The sequence below is a fragment of the Copidosoma floridanum genome, unplaced genomic scaffold (assembly GCF_036245765.1).
Source record: "Copidosoma floridanum isolate Cflo_tuat_1 unplaced genomic scaffold, Cflo_Japanese_pri ptg000006l, whole genome shotgun sequence".
Classification (NCBI taxonomy): Eukaryota; Metazoa; Arthropoda; class Insecta; order Hymenoptera; family Encyrtidae; genus Copidosoma; species Copidosoma floridanum.
Genome location: NW_028321883.1, coordinates 7,959,592 through 7,980,256, shown reverse-complemented (window position 1 = coordinate 7,980,256; position 20,665 = coordinate 7,959,592). Strand labels below are relative to the sequence as shown.

Genomic DNA, 20,665 nt, shown 5'->3' with positions numbered 1-20,665 from the left:
GAAGTTATGTACAAATTCAACACTATGTTGTGATAGTACAGATCTATCCTTTTTTTCCTTAATGTTTCTTTTGTGTTCTGCTGTTCTTAATTTTAGATCTCTCAATGTTTAACCGACATAACAGCAGTTGCAATTTGCACATTGTAAGTGGTAAACAACGTTTTTTTATCAAGTGGCTCAGTGACATCTTTTCCGAGAAAAAAAATTGAATCCAGCTGCATACAGTCATGTTTTGGTAAAAATGTAAGTTTTGTTTTCTTATAAGCTCAGATATGTTTATAAGGAATTAAAAAGTAGTAAATTGAAGTGCAAATATTTACTTATATGTAGGACTTATGGCATTTTTCCGAGACATATCACACAAAGTAGTAACAAACTCAAATATATTAACTTTTTTAGTTTCGAATCAAGCATAAAACATAAATTAGCCATAACTAAATTACATAAGTTAATTTTGAATAATGAAATTTTGGACTCTTACGAAAACCAATTCTTCAAAAAATACAATTAAATCAATTATAAATAAAATGAAAAATGATGGCTGTGAATTCTATATAATACATGTATTTATTGATAACTACGAAGTAAAGTTGAATAGCATTTTTTGCGAATATCGTTATAAGTTAGATAGAAAGTTCGATGCCCTTTTCCCACATGAAGAATCTGAGCACAAAGGTATATACGATACACTTTCAGCTACAAGTGTCAGTTACCTTGGCCCGGTTCAGTACCCCAAATTTGTCAACAACGTAGGCATAAGTGCAGTAAAAGAAAACTGGCTATGTAATCTCTTCGATTCACCGCTACCAGATTGTGTCAAGAGTATATTAGAGTTGGGCGATAAATTTAATTTTGTTTCTAATGTTAATAAATGGGATTATTTTCATCATTTTAAGAATGTTAAACATTCACTCAAATATTCGAAAGAATTTGAGACGGTTAGAAAAGAACTACTTAAAATTATTAGTAATAATAGACATAATGTACCTACTCATCTTTCTTTAAATGATAGAGTTTTCCAAGAAAATTTAAAATGAACAAGAGCCTTCCTTAAAAATAATAAACACATTTTAAGTACTAAATTACACAAAGGTACTGTCACCGTTGTTATTGACAAAGAAATTTACATTAATAAAATGTTAAGTGATGACAAATATTATTTGCAGTTAGAAAATAACCCTTTAAAGCAACTAATTAAAGATTCTTAAAGATTTGTAAGCAAGTGGGATCAATAAGGTATTTTTGATGAAGTAAGTAAGTTTGATAGAGGGATTCATAAAAAAGACTTATTTAAGTGCTACAGACTAATAAAAATACACAAAAAGACTTCCATATCATCGTCTCAACATTGAATTCACCTACTTACAGTTTTTCTAAACTTCTTTCTGCTTTTTGATCAATAATATTCCGCTGGCAAAGTTACATAAAAAATAGTTATGACTTAAAAGAACAAATTAAAAGACGTTATTATTTCACCTGGTTACACACTAGTTAGTCTAGATATAGTTAGCTTATTCACTAATGCTAGTGAAACCTTAATCATGAACGCAGTAAAAGGGTTTCTTTAATTTTAAATTCGACCTTTTTCTAGCTTAACAATAAATATAATAAACAAGTTTTTGGCTCTCCAATGGTCAGTCTCTGTAGTCCAGTACTGTTTGATCTTGTTATGCATTTACTTGAAATTTAAACCTTAAAGAAGTTATGTCTTGATGTTCTACTGTATGTACGCTATGTAGATGATATCCTCATGTATGATGTCTATCTACATATATCTACATATTTGTGTGTCTACTAAATATATTAACTACGCTAAAAACATTTTCAATAGCTATTGTCCTGAATTACGATTCACACATAAAACATGTAGTAACAACAGCATTAGTTTCCTAGATTTGAAAACTATGATTTAACAAAATAGTACAGTACTAAGCAGTTGGTACCAAAAACCCACACATTCCAGGCGATACTTAAATTTCCTATCCCATCATCCAATACAATATAAAATAGGTATTATTTACATACAAGAAGACATTTCCATTAAAATAGCAGACACTTAATTTCAGAATAACATATTGATTGATAAATTTTTAGTAGCTAACAACTATTCTCGAAAATTGATTGATACATTTGTAAATAAAAAAATAAAAACTTAAAAAAACACAAATGTGATTGACAATCAAAATAGAAATAAAAATAATTGTAAGCTAATTATGTCATTACCGTATATTCTCCACTTGTACAATAATATTAAATATTATTATGAAAAACTTCACATTGGTCTTTCATACACTTTAAATAAGAAGTTAAATTGGATATTTTTCTCTTGGAAAGAATGCAACTGAGCCACTTAATAAAAAAAGCGTCTTTACGACATACGATGTGCAAATTGCTACTGCTGTTATGTCAGTCAAACCTCGAGAGCTCCAGAATTAAGAACGGCAGAACACAAAAGAAACATAAAGAAAAAAAAGGATAGATCTGTACAACATACTATTGAATCTGTACATAACTTAAATTTTGATAAAATAACAATTTTAAAGATGAAAAAAAATTACAGAAAACACCTGTTTTCCGAAATGTTGAATGTACATTATTTCAATAATAATAGTAATAGACAACAAGATACAGAGAAATTAAAATATTGTTATAAGTCTCTCATTAACTCAATTAGAAAAGAGGATTAACTTGATGTACATGATTTGCGGAGCCTCTTTCATTTATAGTATAAGAAACACCTGTATTTATGTGCCGTTTATGTGCTTCTCACAAGAAACGACTTGCGATTCTCATTTGATTGTATTGCGTGCGTGTATTATATCACTTGTGTATGTGCAAAGTATTAAAGCCGCTTAACTTGAAACTCTGACTTTATTACGATTTTACATCTCTTTTGTAAGAGTCAGAGGTATATTATACACTTAACTGAATTGACGTTCATCGTAATTGATAAACATTTTTATTGTAAAGAATTTTTATTACTCATAAATTTTTTTACCTTGTTACAAACTAAGTTTTCTTTGTTATTTATCTGTATTTGTATACGTTGTCAAGCGTTTGCCTGTATTTTTGATTTTTTTTATCATTTACTATAGATTGAGATAAGTAAACGACTCCTCACATGCTTAGATAAGTCGTGGTGAAGGTCGTGTCACGATCAGTCAAATAAAGACTGGTCAGGGGCACTCTTTTTTTTTCACCAATCATCTTAGTGATTGATAAAAGGGGAGGACCACAGAGCAAGAGAGCAGAGTGCTCAAACGTAGACGTTCGACCGAATCAAGTCACCTTTTTACTTACTCTTTGATCGAATCTCGTTACCATGACAACTTGTTTTGACATTCTTTTTTTTTCTTGTTATGACTTCTCATTTTTTTCTTTCTGAGACGAGGGTCAGACCCTTTTTTTGTACGCAAACAAGCAACAACGAATACTTGATTTGTATCAATTTATGAACAAATAAAAGTTCTTCTCTCCATTTGTGCTCGTCAAAATTTTTTTTTTTTTCTTTAAGTTTCTTAAAGTCAGAAATATTTTGGTGCATTAGCCAGGAATCTTTTATTTCATTTTTTTGAGTGTTGTAAAACATGAGGAGAAGGCTAGGTTTGCCTCTAGGCAGACTTCCAGAAAGGCGTTTGCATCTTAAAGACCATCGTTTAGAGTCTGGTTCAGAAGACGATTTTTTCATAAACCCGATCAGAATTGGAGCGAGACCAATGGCACCTCATTTGTTGGAAGACTCTGAAAATGAAGAGGAAAATAACCTCCAAGCAGAGGGCCGAAATTCGGGCTCCTGTGTTAGCGGGAAATTCAAACGCGGAGTTGGCAGTCTTTCTTGCAGCGCCAGCATTTTTTCAACCTCATGCCCAAGTAGATGCCATTCAATTTGTTGAACCTGCCGCTCTACCAGCACCTGCGGTGATTCGTGGTCCAGAGCCTCATCAACGTCGCGCCCCGGCTGTCGTCGCTCCTGTCGCACCAGCAGAGCCTGCACCTCCTCCAGCTGAGCCAGTAGTAGCTCATGGTGGAGCACTGCGTTTTTTCTTTTTTTTTTTTTTTTTTTTCTGAGACGAGGGTTAAGCCCTTTTTTTGTACGCCAACAAGCAACAACAAATACCTGATTTGTATTAATCCATGAAAAAATAAAAATTCTACTCTCCATTCGTGCTCGTTAAAGTTTTTTTTTTTTTTTCTTCAAGTTTCTTAAAGTCAAAAACATACCTAATGAGGGATGAGACGTCCAAACGGCTAAAACTTTGTTTTGTTTTTTAAATGAATACAAAATATGATAGAACTACCATTAAACGTTGTTTTTAATCTATTATTATTTTTTTTTATCAGTGTTAATATTATCATAATTGTTATTAACATTATTATTAGCATAATTATAACTATTATTATAATTATTGTTCTTATGATTACTATCATTATTATAATTATTATGATTGCTTTTATTATTATTATTTTTACTATAATAATAATTATAATAATTATTGTAATTATTATTGTAATTCTTCTGACTTATACGTTATGCCAACTTTACATTAAATAAATTTATGGCTGGTTATGTCGAAAGTATGTGAAAATGTTAGAGCATTATTTTTATTAATTTATTGAAAGGTTTATGTACAATACCAGTAAAAAGTCAATGTTACTTACAATTGTTAGTTTGATTCTGATACAGTATGAATACTAGACAGTATTATATTACGAGTGTCGTACAAAACATATGTTGCACAAAACAAAAATATTATTAATCGTTTTTATATTTATATTTTAGAACAAAGTTGCTGATTAATTAGGAAGAATATTTATTCTTGATGTATAAAGGCTTCAGAAACAACTTACAAAATATTAACTTAACACATCAAACTCAAATTCACAGTCATATTATTATTATTATTATTATTATTATTATTATTATTATTATTATGATTATTATTATAATTATTATTATTATTATTACTACTACTACTACTACTACTACTACTACTACTACTACTACTACTACTACTACTACTACTACTACTACTACTACTACTACTACTACTACTACTACTACTACTACTACTACTACTACTACTACTACTACTACTACTACTACTACTACTACTACTACTACTACTACTACTACTACTACTACTACTACTACTACTACTACTACTGTTATTATTATTACCATTGTCATTACTATTATTTTTATTTTTATTTTCATTATTACTATTATTACTATTATTATTATTACTATTACTATTATTATTTTTATTATTATTATTAGTATTATTATTATTGTTATTGTTATTGTTATTAGTATACAAAGAATTACTTTTTTAGATGAACTTATACTTTTAGCCCATTGTTTTTTTTTCTGTACTCTTTTCTGTAAAATCTCTCATTCTTTCTCTTTCTTATACAGTATTTTGACCCCAGACTACATACGTTCAGCTCTATTTGAACTACTCAAATTAGAAAAATGGTAATGTAATTACGAACATGTTTTATCATAGTTTACTGTACTTCCACATGTGTAAGAAATATGATCCTTACATCTGTCTCAATATTAAAAGTAAGAAACATTGTCAAATTAACTTTAATATGAAAAAATCGTTTTCATGTTCAAAAACCGCCAAAAAAGGATTTTTTTAGAATTTTTGCTTAGCGCATGATAACTGTAAAACTAAGATTTTTTTAAACTTGCAAGTAATAGGAATCCAAACGATTTAAGACTAGTTTGATTGAATTAGGTTAATAATTTGTTTACATATTAACACATCAATACCGGAAATTTAAAAATTTTAGTTATTTTTTTCTTTGCACTTAAAAATTTGTAACAATTCGTAGTTTATGACCGCAAATGTACCAAAATTTTTTTACAAAAAACCATTTTTTTCTATAAGAGATAATTTTTTTATTTATTAAAATAGAAGTTTAATTTCTAATGCCATGAGACCCAGTTCCTGCTGACAAAAATAATCGATCCAGCACTAATTTCTTTTGTAAAGACTTATATTCAACTATGATGTCATGAGCACAACAGTTTTTTTATTTAAAAATAGCGTCCAAAAAGTTTGCACTTTTCAGCAATGTATTTTTTTTAGTATTTTGTAAACAAAGGACCGTAGCGGCAAGTAATCTTTATAGATAAATGGTTGAAAATATTACACGTATTTTGAAAAAATGGCCTTAGTATGCTTAGGAATCAAAATAATTTTTTTTTTTAACATTCATCAGTTGTTAATTTTTTAATATTAATACTTGAAATCAGAGGTATAACTAGTTTAATATTATTATGTAACGTAACCTTTAACCATAGTTTTCTAGCCAATATATGTAATGCAAATTTTTCATCTTCCTTGTTGCTGTACATACGTATTATGAGTTCGCAGCCGTTTTCAGACAGTTGTGCTATGTCAGTTTCTGGTTCATGAAAAACTTCAGACAAACGTTTGAATATCCCTTGATCTACATAAAAAATTTTACTTTTGCCCTGGTTAAAAAAAAGATAATGTAGTGTCGCAGTCAGTAAGTATGTACAGGAAGCCAATGAATTTACTCAGTTGTGCGTACTTGAAACTATCAATGCCGTACCACTCTACTCGCAAAAGTTTTGATTTTACTTTGTAGGTTTGTTTTTATAATATAAATTGCTTAGAAATTATGTCACTGCTTGCAGTTGAGTCATAATGACTATCAAATCGTTATCATTACCTATGACCCATGCACTCTTATCAGTTTGAGATTGCGCTTTTTTAGTAGCTGTTGTGACGATTCAACTATCAGTGCTCTCAGGGGCCACTTTAAATTGAAATTTTCTGCTACTCAGTTATTTATGGCGAATTAAATATATAAGTTGTCATTTGTTACTGTCATTTGAACAAAAGAATTTTTTTGAGAGACGATTTCTTTGTATTTTGATCGGTTTTGAATTAATAGCCTACTACAGAACTGGTTTATTTAAATTTTATCAGTGCCCTCCAAAGAAATTGGAAATTCAAGGTGGTCAGTGATCCGTTGGGGGGCGAGATGTAAGAAATGAATAAACACAACTAGAACACACTACTATAGAACTTTTCCAACACAAACGTTCCGCAGACTTCGTGCCCACACTATACCCATAGCCATCAAAAATGATCATACTACTCTGAGTGAAATGAGTATCAACATACTTGACGTATTTATCAATGATTTTAATAACACTCTATTTACGCTGCCACTGCACGACACTTATGAGAGAGCCACTGTCAACAATACACATTTTACTATTTAGGGGTTCTTGTACGGTATTAATGATTATTAATCATAGCATTCGATTGTTTCAATAATTTCCTTATGTGAGCGTGCTAGTTGTTTATGAATTCTTGTACTACCCAGATTAAAAAAAAAAAAAAAAAAAAGTTGAAACCGAGAGAAAAACAACGAAAAAACAGTAATTCTTTTTGCTCTGCAAATTTGAACTTCTTTTTGATCGAGTTTTCAATCTCTGTTGTTCTTAGATAACTTTTTTTTTGTCAGAAATGATCATCGATTTTGAAAATTCTGTACCTGTTTGGAAAGCTGGTCTTACGTCGTACGTAATAAATTCACAAAATATAAATATTGAGCTAGTTATGCCTCTGATTTCAAGTTTTAATATTAAAAAATTAACAAATTGTTGATGTTAAAAAAAAAAATTATCTGGGCTTCTAAGCATGCTTAAGCGATTTTATTCAAATACGTGTAAAAATGCCAGCTACTTATCTGTGCTGCTATAGTTCTTTATTTACAATATATTAAAGAAAACACATTTCTGAAAAGTGCCATTTTTTTGGATGCCATTTTGGAGGTTTTAAAATAAAAAAGTTGTTGTGCCCATGACATATCATAAAATATAGTTCTTGAAAAAAAAATTAGTTTAGGATCGATCATTTTTGTTAGCAAAAACTGGGTCACATTGCGTTAAACATTTACCGTTTTTCAATGAATAAATACAACGTGTCTTACACGAAGAGATATTTTCTTGTGAAAATTTCATTTTACGTTTGAGATCATAAAATACGTATTGTTGCAAATTTTTGAGTACGTAAAAGTTTTTGCTTTTATAAAAAAAAATTATCAAAATTTTAAAATTTTTGACGTTGATTTGTTAATATGTAAACAAATTATTAAATCAACTTAATAAAACTAGTCTAAAGTTATTTGGATTTCTATTACCTACAAATTTCAAAAAGTCTGATTGTTGCAGTTATAATATTTTTAGCGCAAATTCTAAAAAACACTTTTTTTACAATAAATCGTAATTAAATCGTTAATTAGAAAATATTTCTTACCTCTAATATTGGAACTAATGTAAGTATCATATTCCTTACACATAAATAAACACTTCAAATAGTATTAAAATCTGTGCGTAATAATATTACAAAATCGAATGCAGTCATCTAATTTCACTGGCCTTATTAACTTTATCCATATTATTAAGTAGCTCCTTTTCGTTCTCCCATTCATTTTTTATTTTCTCAATATGTTCGTTGTCTATTACATCTTCGATATTTCTTATACTTTTTACTCTGCTATTAGGCTTGGCCTATTGTTGTGTAGTTTATTCTTTTAAAAAATACGAATTTTGATGTTCGATAAAAGTCGTAAGATTTGTTCGCGCAAGTTGACAAAAGAATGTATAAAGAAAAGACGATCGGAATATATGAAAAAATCTGATTTTTTGCGCGTACAACTTCACTTCTCACGAAACTTTCTCTCTCTCTCTCTCTCTCTCTCTCTCTCTCTCTCTCTCTGATCGCACGTCACTTTAACTAATCGCACTTTAACCCTCGTTGTTAACCCTAAAAAAAAAAATTGTGTTCAACTAAAAGCTTGTATCAGTCGTGAGCAAACATTGTCTCCCAGCGAGGCATTAACGATATTTCGTGGCAACGAAAAAAGCGGTCCTGCCTGGCCAGCAGACCCAAAAAAGCCGAGAGCTTCTTTCTCGCATTTTTTTTCACGTTAAATAAACCTAAGTGACAGATTCATCGTGACCATAGTTTCTGGCAAGGTACAATTATTATTTTAAACACTACATACTTATATATATATATATATATATATATATATATATATATATATATATATATATATATATATTAGTTTGCTTAAGCATATTTTTTAATTCTTACCCATGATTTACTAATGTACAACCCTTTGAAATGATAAATCAGATTTTTTGCCAAAAGGCTTTTTCCTGCAATAAGCTTCTTTTATTTTATACTTATCTTGTTTTAAATACTCAAAAGTCATCCCCTAATTAAATTTAAAGAGCGACTCTTGACCCCTGGGATCTTACTTTCTACACGGCATTTCATTTTTAATTTGAAAACAGCTGTGCATTCTTCGTTACATGGTGCCTCTTGTGAGGTACGTACCTGTGTCATAAACTGAGGGAATCGGTGCTGCTGTCACGCCGTATCATACGTCACTTCTTTTCAACATCATCATCCGCCTATCGTACGGACGTAAGATATTTTGCCACCACCGTTCGTCACCATCCCTTAGCGTAGCCTTCTTAACGGCATTATTGGAATAAGATAAGTGGATTGAATCTAACCTCTCCTTCCTCCGACTGCCACCTTTTTATTAACATGCGCTTTTCATAGCCGTTTGAAGAATTAGTCGTTTGTGTAAACTCTTGCCTTGAATCGTTTTTCGTACGTTAAGCTCAGTGCATCGTTAAAATTTTTCGCATTGTTTATAACCCCAAATTAAATGATTTTTTTTTTTATTGTAAAAATGACTCAAGCCAGACGCATCGCCTTCATTGTGCAAAAGGGGACCTCTTTTAATGAGCAATTAATTGAAACTAAAAAAGCTCTCGATGACGATCTCGTTTCCATAAATGATGCTCCCCTTCGTTTAGAGCTTTTAAAAGAAGCTTTGAAAAAATACGAGGAGCTTCATGATGAGTTGGCTTCTCTTGAACCAGAGCATAAACAGCTTGATGAATTAGCCGGCTGGCGAAAGAAGTTTTTTCATATCATCGGTAAGCTTCAAGCGTTACGACCTTTGCCCGCAATCGACCCTAATACTACCGCGTTAGGAAACTCAACTTTCTTAGAAAGGCCAAAGCTTCCGAAGCTTCCGATAACTGAAATTCCTTTATTTAATGGAAATATCGATACTTGGCTCTCTTTTAAAAATGCTTTTGAATCAATTATACGCTCTCGCTCAGACATTGACGATGTTACTAAACTAACTTATTTAAAAAGTGCAATGCGTGGTGAAAAACTCACTAAAATCGGACCTTTGTTTTCATCCACTGAAAATTACCCGAAAGCTTGGAAGCTTCTTACCGATTCATATGAGAGAAAACGTAAATTGGGTACGAAGCATTTGGACGCACTTATTGATCTGTCGAGATGAAATAAGATCACTCCTTCCGGTTTATCAGCTCTAGCGGATACAGTAGAGCAGCATCTTACCACGTTAGATACTTTGAAAGTAGATGGCCGTACGCGTCAACTCATTCGCATCATTGAAAGATCTCTTCCCACGTTAATGCGGAATAGAGGGGAAGAATCGCTAACTTTTGATGAGCTCCCTGATTTAAAGAAACTGATTGAGTTCATTCGCGAATTAGCTTTTCGGGTTATCGTATTAGAATCCTCGTCAAAAAATTTTGATCAAGGACAAAAGCAAACTGCCGGCCAAGCAAACTTTCAGCCGAAAAAGTTTCAGCATAAAGAGTCGGATGCTCGCGTTTTAGCTACCGGTATGAAGGGTGTTTGTGTTTGTTGCGGTTCCAAGCATTTGCTCTTTAAATGCCCTTCGTTTGACAAGCTGAAAGTTAATCAGTGATGGACCCTTGCAAAAGAAAAGAGGTTATGCTTTAATTGTTTACGTTCTCATGCAGGTGCCTGCTCCTCTGGCTCATGTAAAAAGTGCAATAAAAAACATCATACTTTGTTGCACAAGGATTTTAAAACTAATGCCAGGTCAAACATGACTGCTGCCTTGATTACTACCCCAAACGAAAAAATTACCCCAAAACGTGATGATTGACTAGTGGGCGAAGTATTGAGTGTTGAAGCTACTGATGCACGCTCTCACCTTATGGCGACTGCCAAGGTTTTTGTTTTGAATGCTCGAAACGAATATATACACGCTCGCGCTTTACTAGACACTTGTGCAACCGTGAATTTAATAACTATTCGATTGGGCTACTATTAGGCTTGGCCTATCTTGTGATTTTAAAGGTGGTGGTGGTGGATCGCATTCCTTGGAAACTAATTTTTTCAGAGCACTTAATAGTGTTCAAGCTCACATAGCATGTGTTCGTACTCTACTTTTTGTATCCCTGTATAATGTTAACACGTTGAAAGACCATCTATATACATAAAGTGCATGGACATATATTTTTTTAATTCCTAGCAGAAGACAAAAAATATGCGCTCTTATTCCGCTGACTCGTGTCCCGTTACTATTTTCTTAGTGTTTTCTGGATCCATCCAGTTTGATATGCTTCAAATGCAATAGTGTTTGTCTTAACTGCTTTGTACTTAAGCTTGATTGAACAACATAATCAGACTGTAAAACAGACAGTTACCATCACCTTGAACATCCACTAACTTATACTCTTTCCAAGGCTGTGCACTGTTTCCATCTTATTAGCACTTTTGTTCATTAAGCACTTTGTTTATAATAAGTAACTTACTTTTTCCTGACTTTTCATTGCTCCAACCAGCCAGAACCACGAAAGTTTTGTTATAATTCAAAGAAAGCCTCTCTCTTTAATTATCTCATACAGGTTTTGTTTTATATTTACTCCTCTATTCCTTGATTTTTTTCTCCGGCCTTATTTTCTCCTTCATTCGCTTTTTCTCTTGTTCTGTGTTTTGGTCACCATTTTTATTCATATAACTACTCAAATTTCCTATCTTCGATATGTTAAACCTGACTCCCAGAAAGCATTCAATTCTCTGGGGCTTTTGAGCCTTAGATATTCAACTTTTATTTCATCTCTTGTTTTTTGATTTTCAGAAACACTATGACTTTCTAAATCCTTTTATTTACTGTCAATTTTTTTTTATTTTTTTTTTTTATTTAAGTACTCAGTCCTTTCTGGATATTATTTATTTATTACTTGTAATTCTTTGCGTTCTATTATTTCTGGTTGTACTTCGTAGTTGACTGATAATTTTTTATTTCTCTGCTTTCTTATTCTAGGGGTAGTGGAAAACTGTGATCTAATTCTGTTTGGTATCTAGCTGCCTTTGTCTATCCCTTCTTTGCTTAAGTCTTGCTTGTTGAGCTATGGCTTATTTTCTCTAAATAATATAAGTAGGATGAAATTCAAAAAAAAAGTAGGTTAAAATGGCCATATCTTAATCAATTTTTACCCGAAAAAATTGTTCCACCCACTGTATAAAAAAAGATTGAATTTTTTTATCTGAAACAATGTCTATTCAGAAAATAAAAATCGGAGCAATAAGAATCCGCAAATGTCTCACTTCTTTTCATATGACACAACTAATAATCTATTTTTCAGGAGTCACCGAACTTAAGGGTACGGAGAAAATGAATACCCATGAGTTAAGATAAGGTAACTTTGAATTTGTGCTTGAATGAAGGAGTAGACGCACACAAGAAATTAATTTTTGAGGTCCAAAGAAGAGGGAGCCCGCCCAGCTTAAGCTGTTTACCACTACTCACACCCTAAACAAAAGACTTAATTTTGGTGGTAGAAAGACGAAATTTATTAATTTCTACTTATAATAGACTAAATCATAGAATTGATCCTGTTGTTTCCGCTGGGGATGAATGCTGTAAAAGAAATTGTCGTGAGTAGAAATCAGGATCAGTGGGTTAATAAATTATCACATTACTTGATTAACTACATATAGTTTACTAACAAAAAATTAATTAGAATTGCTCGATGTGAGAGAAGCGTTTTTTAGCAGCGGCTGTAAGCTAAGTGACTGTAGTGCAGAACAGTTGAATTTTAATGTCTCCAGCATTTTGTGTCTGTGCTTTGAAAGAATAGATTAAAAATAGCTAGTGGCTTAGAAAAGATGAACATAAACTTATTGCAGGTGAAAGTCTTTGTTTTGATTTTTCACATAAGGAAATAGCAGGGATAGGGAAAGTGTTACCATTGCAAAAGAGAGAGTATTAATGTAAATATAGCGCCTGCACATAAGGATTAATCTGACTAACTGTAAAAATACAAACCAATATCATTTGATTTTTTTCACAGACGAAATTTTATAGTTTGTATTTTACAAAAAAAAACATCAATGTAGTATTTTTTAAAAATTTATTCTGATAATTTGTAAGTTAAAAATGACAAAAATAACAAATTCAATCCTTATCAACAATGAAATTTTTTGGTTATACTTTAGAAAAGAATGGAAGTTTATTTAGTATTTATAAAACAATTAGATGTTATATTTTGGAAGTATCCAAAAAAATAATCTATATAGATTTGTTTAGGAATTTGTTTCTTCTGATAGATAAAATTTATTTTGTAATTCATACAAATAAAGATAACGCAATTTGGTGTTTTAAAAAGATAGTATAGATTATTTTATGAGTATGTAGTTCAGCAAATAATATATTTCATAACAATATAATCGTATGTAAAGTAAATAACAAATGATAGTAGAAAATAATAAATTATTGCTCTTCCAAACATAATGACATGTACATCTTCATGTGAAACAAATAATTCAAGTTTCGTACAATAAATGCTTTGTAAACTGAGAACACACCGTTAAATTTGTTTTGCCATTAGTTCCTTATTTGAAGAGAAAACTTTAGCAAGAAGTGTTTTTGAGAAGGGTGTTGAGTAGGATTCTATGGTCTGGGGGTGTGTATGAAATAAATAGTCGAGGAATTAGTATCAACGTCTTAATTTATGCAAAAACGAGAGAAGAGTGCGTCGTGTGTTTACGACCTTCGTCCTCGTTGGTTCCAGCCAGAGAGCCCCTTAAGTATCCTATCTGCTTAATCCTCCGCTCTCTCCCACAACAATCATCTGTAGTAGGCCCCAAAAAGAGGGGGCACGCGTACGTGTAGCTATGATATCGAACGTGACTTGATCGGCTTTCTCCAACACCTCTGTCTTCGAAGACACCTTTCCCAAATGTCTCAATGCTTTCTGCTATCTTGTCTGCTTCCATTTACTCTCAGGTGCCCTGCACTCTTCTCACCTCTTCAGCCACCAAGCTTGCTTGTATCAGCTGCTAGCCCCAATCATCGAGTCCCGTTCTGTGATTTACTGATTCACTATTCATTATCACAGGTGTTTTGCAATTTGCAACAAAAATATCTTTTGACGGACTTTCATTGCGTTCCATAATAGAGAATGATGCTTGCTTGCAAGTCTTTCGTCCTTTTGGTACGACCTAATTTTTTTATCACTAGTGCGCTTGTTGAATTTAGTCCGTGTTGCATTCGGTCTTTCCTTTGTATGTAAGCTAATCTATCGCTCATCAGCTGCTGTAAAATCATTTCACCCGTTGCCTTCGTGTCCGTTTCTGTTTTAAATTGCCTACCATAATATTATTCTTTGGGCAACCTCATTTTATCACTGTTTTACTTACTTTTTTGCTCAATTTTTTGTTTATTCCTACTTTTTCCTTGGATTCGGAATCTCCCTCACCATCAGCTTGATCATCTTTTTTCATGTCACATTTATTTCCTTTCCATCCATCAAAATGTTGTTTTTTCTTCTGTACTTTCTTATCTGAATCCTCTGAATCAAAGTAAATCATTTTCCCTTTTTTAGTATTTCCTTAAATACTCTGTTTACGAGTCGCTCGTATTTTAAAAATTTGCGCTGGAGGCCCATCGCTATCAGCTAGTCTTTCTTTATCCTGTTCGTCCACCAGTTGATACAGTTCTTGGCGTGGCCACTCAATGTTTATTCCTCCCTCTCCGATTACTGGATTTTGAGAGAGTGCGTCAAGTGCTTTATTTGAAATGCCTGGCCGATATACTAAGTCAAACTCGTAGCCTCATAGTTCCGCTTTTAGCCTATTAAATCTTATGTCAGGCTTCTTTGACGTATGATAATGTTTTAGTGGCTTATGATCTGTGACCACTGTAAATTTTCGCTCAAATAATAACGGCCGAAACCGTTTTATTTTGCGAACACGATGGCCAATAGTTCCTCATCATACGTTAGGTAGCGTAACTCGCTCTCTTGAAGGCATCGTAAAGCATATTTACACGGTCTATCTTTCCGCAGTTTGCCTTGGCTTAATATTGCCCCTATTGCGTAGTCTGATGCCTCCGTTACAACAATAAAGGACTTATCCAGATTAGGTGCAATGAGTACTGGCTCATTACATAATGCGTCAACTAGTGTTCTGAAAGCTTGCTTGTGCTGCTCCTCCCATTTGAACTCTATTCCTTTTCTCAAGAGTTTAGGGAGCAGCTAAAAAAATTTTGTTTAATTCTGGATAAATCGTCTTTAATATCCGACAAATCCAAGAAATTGTTTGATTTTTTTCGCATTTGTAGATCTCGAGTATTTTTCACAGCTTCGGTTTTTTTTGGATCTGTTTTTACTTGACCGTTTCCTACTACGTGTTCCAGTACTTTTGCCTCGCGTTTCAAAAATTGGCGTTTTTTCAGCTCAATTGTTAAGTTTTCTTCTGAAAGCCGCTTTAAAAGTCTAATAAAAAGACCCCAAAGCTCTTCGAGATTTTGAGCAAACACCATAATGTCATCCAAATACACTTCGATTTCATGTCCTTGTAGACCCACCAAAGCGAGTGACATCGCTCTTAAAAATGTTCTGCGAGTTCGTACACCCCATTGACCCATCTTATGTGCGTCATCCTCGTGAATTTCTATTTGGAAAAGTCCTTGTTTCAAATCGACTACTGTTATGTATCGATCTGACGCTAAATGCTCGAGTATATCGCTTTGGAATGGTAAGAGATGGCAGCTTTCTACAATAATTTCGCTTTCTACAATAACAACGCTTCTCCCCGTTTGGCCCCACATGTTTGGGTACAATCCACATGTTAGAATTATACGGCGATTTCGAAGGCTCGACGGTTCCTTGCTCGAGCAATTTCTCTATCTCTTTTTTCATCTGTTCCCTTAGCACTGGTAGGTACCTATAGCGCTTCGCCATCACGGACTTGTCTGTCGTAGTTATGATGCGGTGTTTTAATATATGAGTTGCTTTCAGTGGTTTTCCATCTAGGCCAAATACAAATGGATTATGAGTTTCCGGACTTGCACTTTTTCCTCCTCATTGCAGCTTGAAATATCCATAAACTGCATTATTTTATCAACTCTCACTATTTTCCCGTTATCCGACAAACTATCTAAATTATCAGTATTTTTGAAATCACCATTGATCCCTTTGCTTGTACGATTATTTGGAACGCTATATTCTACTTTGTTCATTTTTCTTTTTTCTTGGCCATTTGCCTCAAAAAGTCTTATCATTGCCGAGCGTTGTCCCCTTCGATGCTGAATGGATCGGCCTCTCGCATCATCTCGCATTCTAATAACTTAATTTCCGGTACAGGTATGCTTATTGTTTCATTTAGTGTGTTTACACACTCAGCATAAACTTTTCTACCATATTTGTGGCTATAAAATTTCTGAATAAAACTCTTTCTCTCATTCTTTGCAAAGGAACCCACCCTATTTTTATTTTTTCGCTATTTATCCCGACGTGGGCATATATAATTTGCCTTGACCTGGCAAGAATTTCGAGCATCTCTGGCTTGATTAAATTAATTTTCATTCCTCCTTATTCAAAAATGTTTTCTGCCGCACTTATGCGGCCTTGATATAATTTGAAAATTTCCCATCCAATTATACCTTTCCCATCCATCGGGAAGTCGCGTGGGGCCACATGCAACCTACACATAAGGCCATTCAGTGGTATTCCAACTACACCTAAAGTGCTACGTTTTCCATGCGTAACATCCAAAATTCTTACTGGGCTCCTTACGTCAAAGAATGCATTCGGAAGAACACTGTCTTCCTTTATAATGGAAATTTCAGCTCCTGTGTCCACGTAAAATTTTGATTCTCCACCTTTCAGTTGAGTGCTTGTCATAAATATTGAAGGGGGTGTTCTACCTGCTAGAATTATATTTATTTTTGCTTCACGCTGAGGCTCGCTTCCGTTATCATTTCGTCCTTTTTCCATTTGAGGGCTGTTTTTTGTGATAGAGCGAGTAAAAGTGCGTCTACGGTATTAAACAGCGATAACCGGGTGCAAAATTGATACGCCACCATCCCCCTAAGTTTACTGCCTAGTGTACCTATGAAGTATTTTTTGTATTGCGGCGGGACTGCCACATTTGCTGTCCTCACCATCTATTCAAAAAGCGAAAAGTTTATTGGATCTCCAATGGAATATAGGGATGCCACTCGATGCGCTACTGACATGAGACAGTACACTTTAGTGCATGCTAACATGGTACGTGTTTTCCGCTCGCTGTTGACCTCTCACCCTTTCATTTATCGGGCATGTAGGTTCGTAGCTGGATCCAGCATCATGCACCCTCGTGCCCGAAAAACTTGGGATTCCCGTTTGCTGCCCCCCATACATTCTTACCTCTTCCGACGTCCTTGACATTAAGCCCCAATTTTTTTTATGGCCAAGTACTAATTCCCTACAATTTTGGATTAGCGTTTCCTCCGAAAACTGTGGCGCACATTGCTGTGCTGTTTGCTGCACTATTTGTTTTTCTCTTCGTCTGAGTGTATGTTGAAGCGTATTCTGTGTATCCTTACTGTCGAACCTATCTTTCGAGTGCAAGTTTACGTCCCTTAAAATTTTGCTCATCCCATTTTCGGCTGTATAATCTGCATTCTTTAAAGGTGACATATTCACCACGTTATTTTTTGCGGTGTTTAAATATTCTGCACCTGCCCCATTATGCATGACGTTGTTTGTGAGACTTTCTCTTTAATTAGCCCTGGTTTCATTTTTTTTAAAGAATTTTAACATTAGAATGCGCTGTTTCTTGCCCATTTTTTCCCATTCTATTTGACTTTTGGGGTAGTGCTCTAAAAATATGGTCAGTATTTCTGACTCTGACTCGTTTTCTGGATACGAGGGAATTTCGTCCTCCCTAATACTTACTATGATACTCTGCGCTTCATCGAAGTTTTCCATCGTAGATTCTTTCTTATTCATTTTGTTTGTTTTTTTTTTATTTCTTGCCTGTATAGGAGCGCTTAAACACTTATAAGTAAATTTCTGTACGATTTTTTGCGTTCCTCTTTCACGATGATAATCCCGCTTTACTTTAACATTTATTGTGTGTCTGATTTATTATTTATTTATTTATTATTTTCTTGCTTTCAACCTGATCAATTTTTTTTTCACGATCCAAAATCTTTCTGACACACGATAAATTACTCTAGTGCCACACTACCAATGTTATGAGGAGGACAACGAACGCAAAATGAATATAACAACAAAAATGAAATTATTAAGCACTAAAATTTTTAACAGAACCCCTGAGACAGTTAGATATATTTGTTTATTTATAAATCTCAAGTACTTACCATACGCTCCCAGCTAGAACGATGGCAATCAAGACCCTTAACATCCTTGTTTGCTCGATTTCTATCGTAGTTCCGGGTATCCTCCACCTTGGTCCTTGATTTAAAGCTGCTTTTTTGCGTACTTCAGTAACTTCTAGTTTTACCAATTCTTCTCGTAGCAGTTCCTTGTTCACTTCGTGGCACAACACTATGTGTGTTTCCCAAAAATCGCGTGATTCGATACTTTACCGTCAGCAAAAACCAAACTGTCGAAACCGTCGAAAAAACTTCTGACACCAAATCTGTTGCGTAGGATTCTATGGTCTTGGGGTGCACACGAAGAAAGTAGTCGAGAAATTAGTATCAACGTCTTTATTTATGCAAAAACGTGAGAAGAGCGCGTCGCGTGTTTATGACCTTCGTCCTCGCTGGTTCCAGCCAGAGAGCCCCTTCAGCATCCTATCTGCTTAAGCCTCCACTCTCTTCCACTACAATCATCTGTAGTAGGCCTCAAAAAGAGAGGACGCACGTACGTGTAGCTATGATATCGTACGTGACAACGGTAACGTAATGTACAAATTAAGTCGAAATTTATTCAACATATGGCAATGAAAATCATAAAGGAGGTAAACAAACATACAAGAATAATTATGTTATTGGAATTAATTTATAAGCGCACTTCTGAATAAAATAATCAATTTCAAATGACACTTTGTAAGTGAACGCTTCTTTTCGAATTTTTTCAAAATTTTTTCAAACAAATATTTTCAAATGGAATTGAGCCTATAGCGACTGAACGGGCGCCAACGCGCCACCTCGCTGATGTTACAATCTCAATTTTTTTGCAGTGAAAATGTACAGTAATTCTGCAGCATCGAATAAAATAAGACTTTGACATATTGTAAAGTAACTTCAAACGAATAAAAGCGCGTTTGAAAAATTTATGTACATTGGCTAACATTTTTTTTATAGATGTTTTACGAAAGGACCTTTTTTTCGGTTTTTGCTGTATTTTGCAAAAACTTTACGTCTAATTGAACTAAAATTTAGTGTGAATGTTAAGGGCTGCAATAGATACCTTTAGTAAAAATTTTAAGCTCTTAATATTAACTAGAACGCGAGTTATCGAATTTCGAAAAAAATTTTTAAAACCCTGTTTTATCACGATTTACGCAAAAACTACTTAACCAATCAAAATTTGAAAAAACGTATTTAGTTCGTATTTTCATTTCAGTTTTTTTTCTTCATTAATCACTTTTTTCTGTTTGACGCGTAGTATTTCCGTAAATCGCGTAAAACCGGTTTTGACAGGTCTTGACATTTTTTTGACAGCCACGCTGCAACCTTAGAGTTGTATAAATTTAATATGTTATTACTAACACGATCATCTGAAAAACTAAATTTTTTAAATCCTGGTATCAATTTTCGGTTTTTTAGATTTCTAATCAGCTAATTCTGCCCGACTATTAGTAAATTTTTGATACCATATGGCGTCAGAACCACTGGCGGAAAATACAAACATAACTCTAAAAAATTTAACTTGACAACACATGAACTGTTGAGTCACACTTAAGTAATTTGAACAATCATAATTAGTTTTGGTTGGATAAAAAATACTTCTGAACAAAAACAAATTGTTAAAGAAGTATAGTTACAGTATTTTAGTGACATTTTTCAGACTGTTTTATACGTAAATTGGTACTCTGTGGCTGAGATACTTTTTTACATTTAGAAGTTCCTGTGGCGTATTTATATGGCTAATATTACAGCAGCTTTTTTTAAAACAGTATTTTTTGTCCAGGGCTAATCAGACATTCACCAGGAATAGTTATTCAAATTCAATTTTTTGAGGCCATCTTGTTTGAAAAATGTACCACTGTATCTAAAAGAGCATGTTGCCAGACCAAAATGTAGTCAGATTTTGTTGAAACACATTTTTTTTTGTGAACAAATTAGTAAAAGTTGTTTTTTTTAGACTAAAATAAGTATTTTAATGTTCTTTTGCTTTCAGCTCGTTTGAAAAAAAACTCAATGGGATTTATATACCTAAAGCTCACAGTTTTCGAGTGAAAAATTCTCAAATTATTAAAATATGCATTTTTTCTGATTTTATATTTTCCGTCATATTAGAAGCTTTTATATTATAAGCATATTATAAGATTTATCA

At 33.3% G+C, this 20,665-nt stretch overlaps 1 protein-coding gene across 1 annotated transcript in view; it reads right to left on the bottom strand.

Moving 5' to 3' along the window:
• Positions 1–20,665, bottom strand: part of Oseg1 (intraflagellar transport protein Oseg1) — a 563,616-nt gene that overhangs the window by 153,093 nt on the left and 389,858 nt on the right. The window lies entirely within an intron of this gene.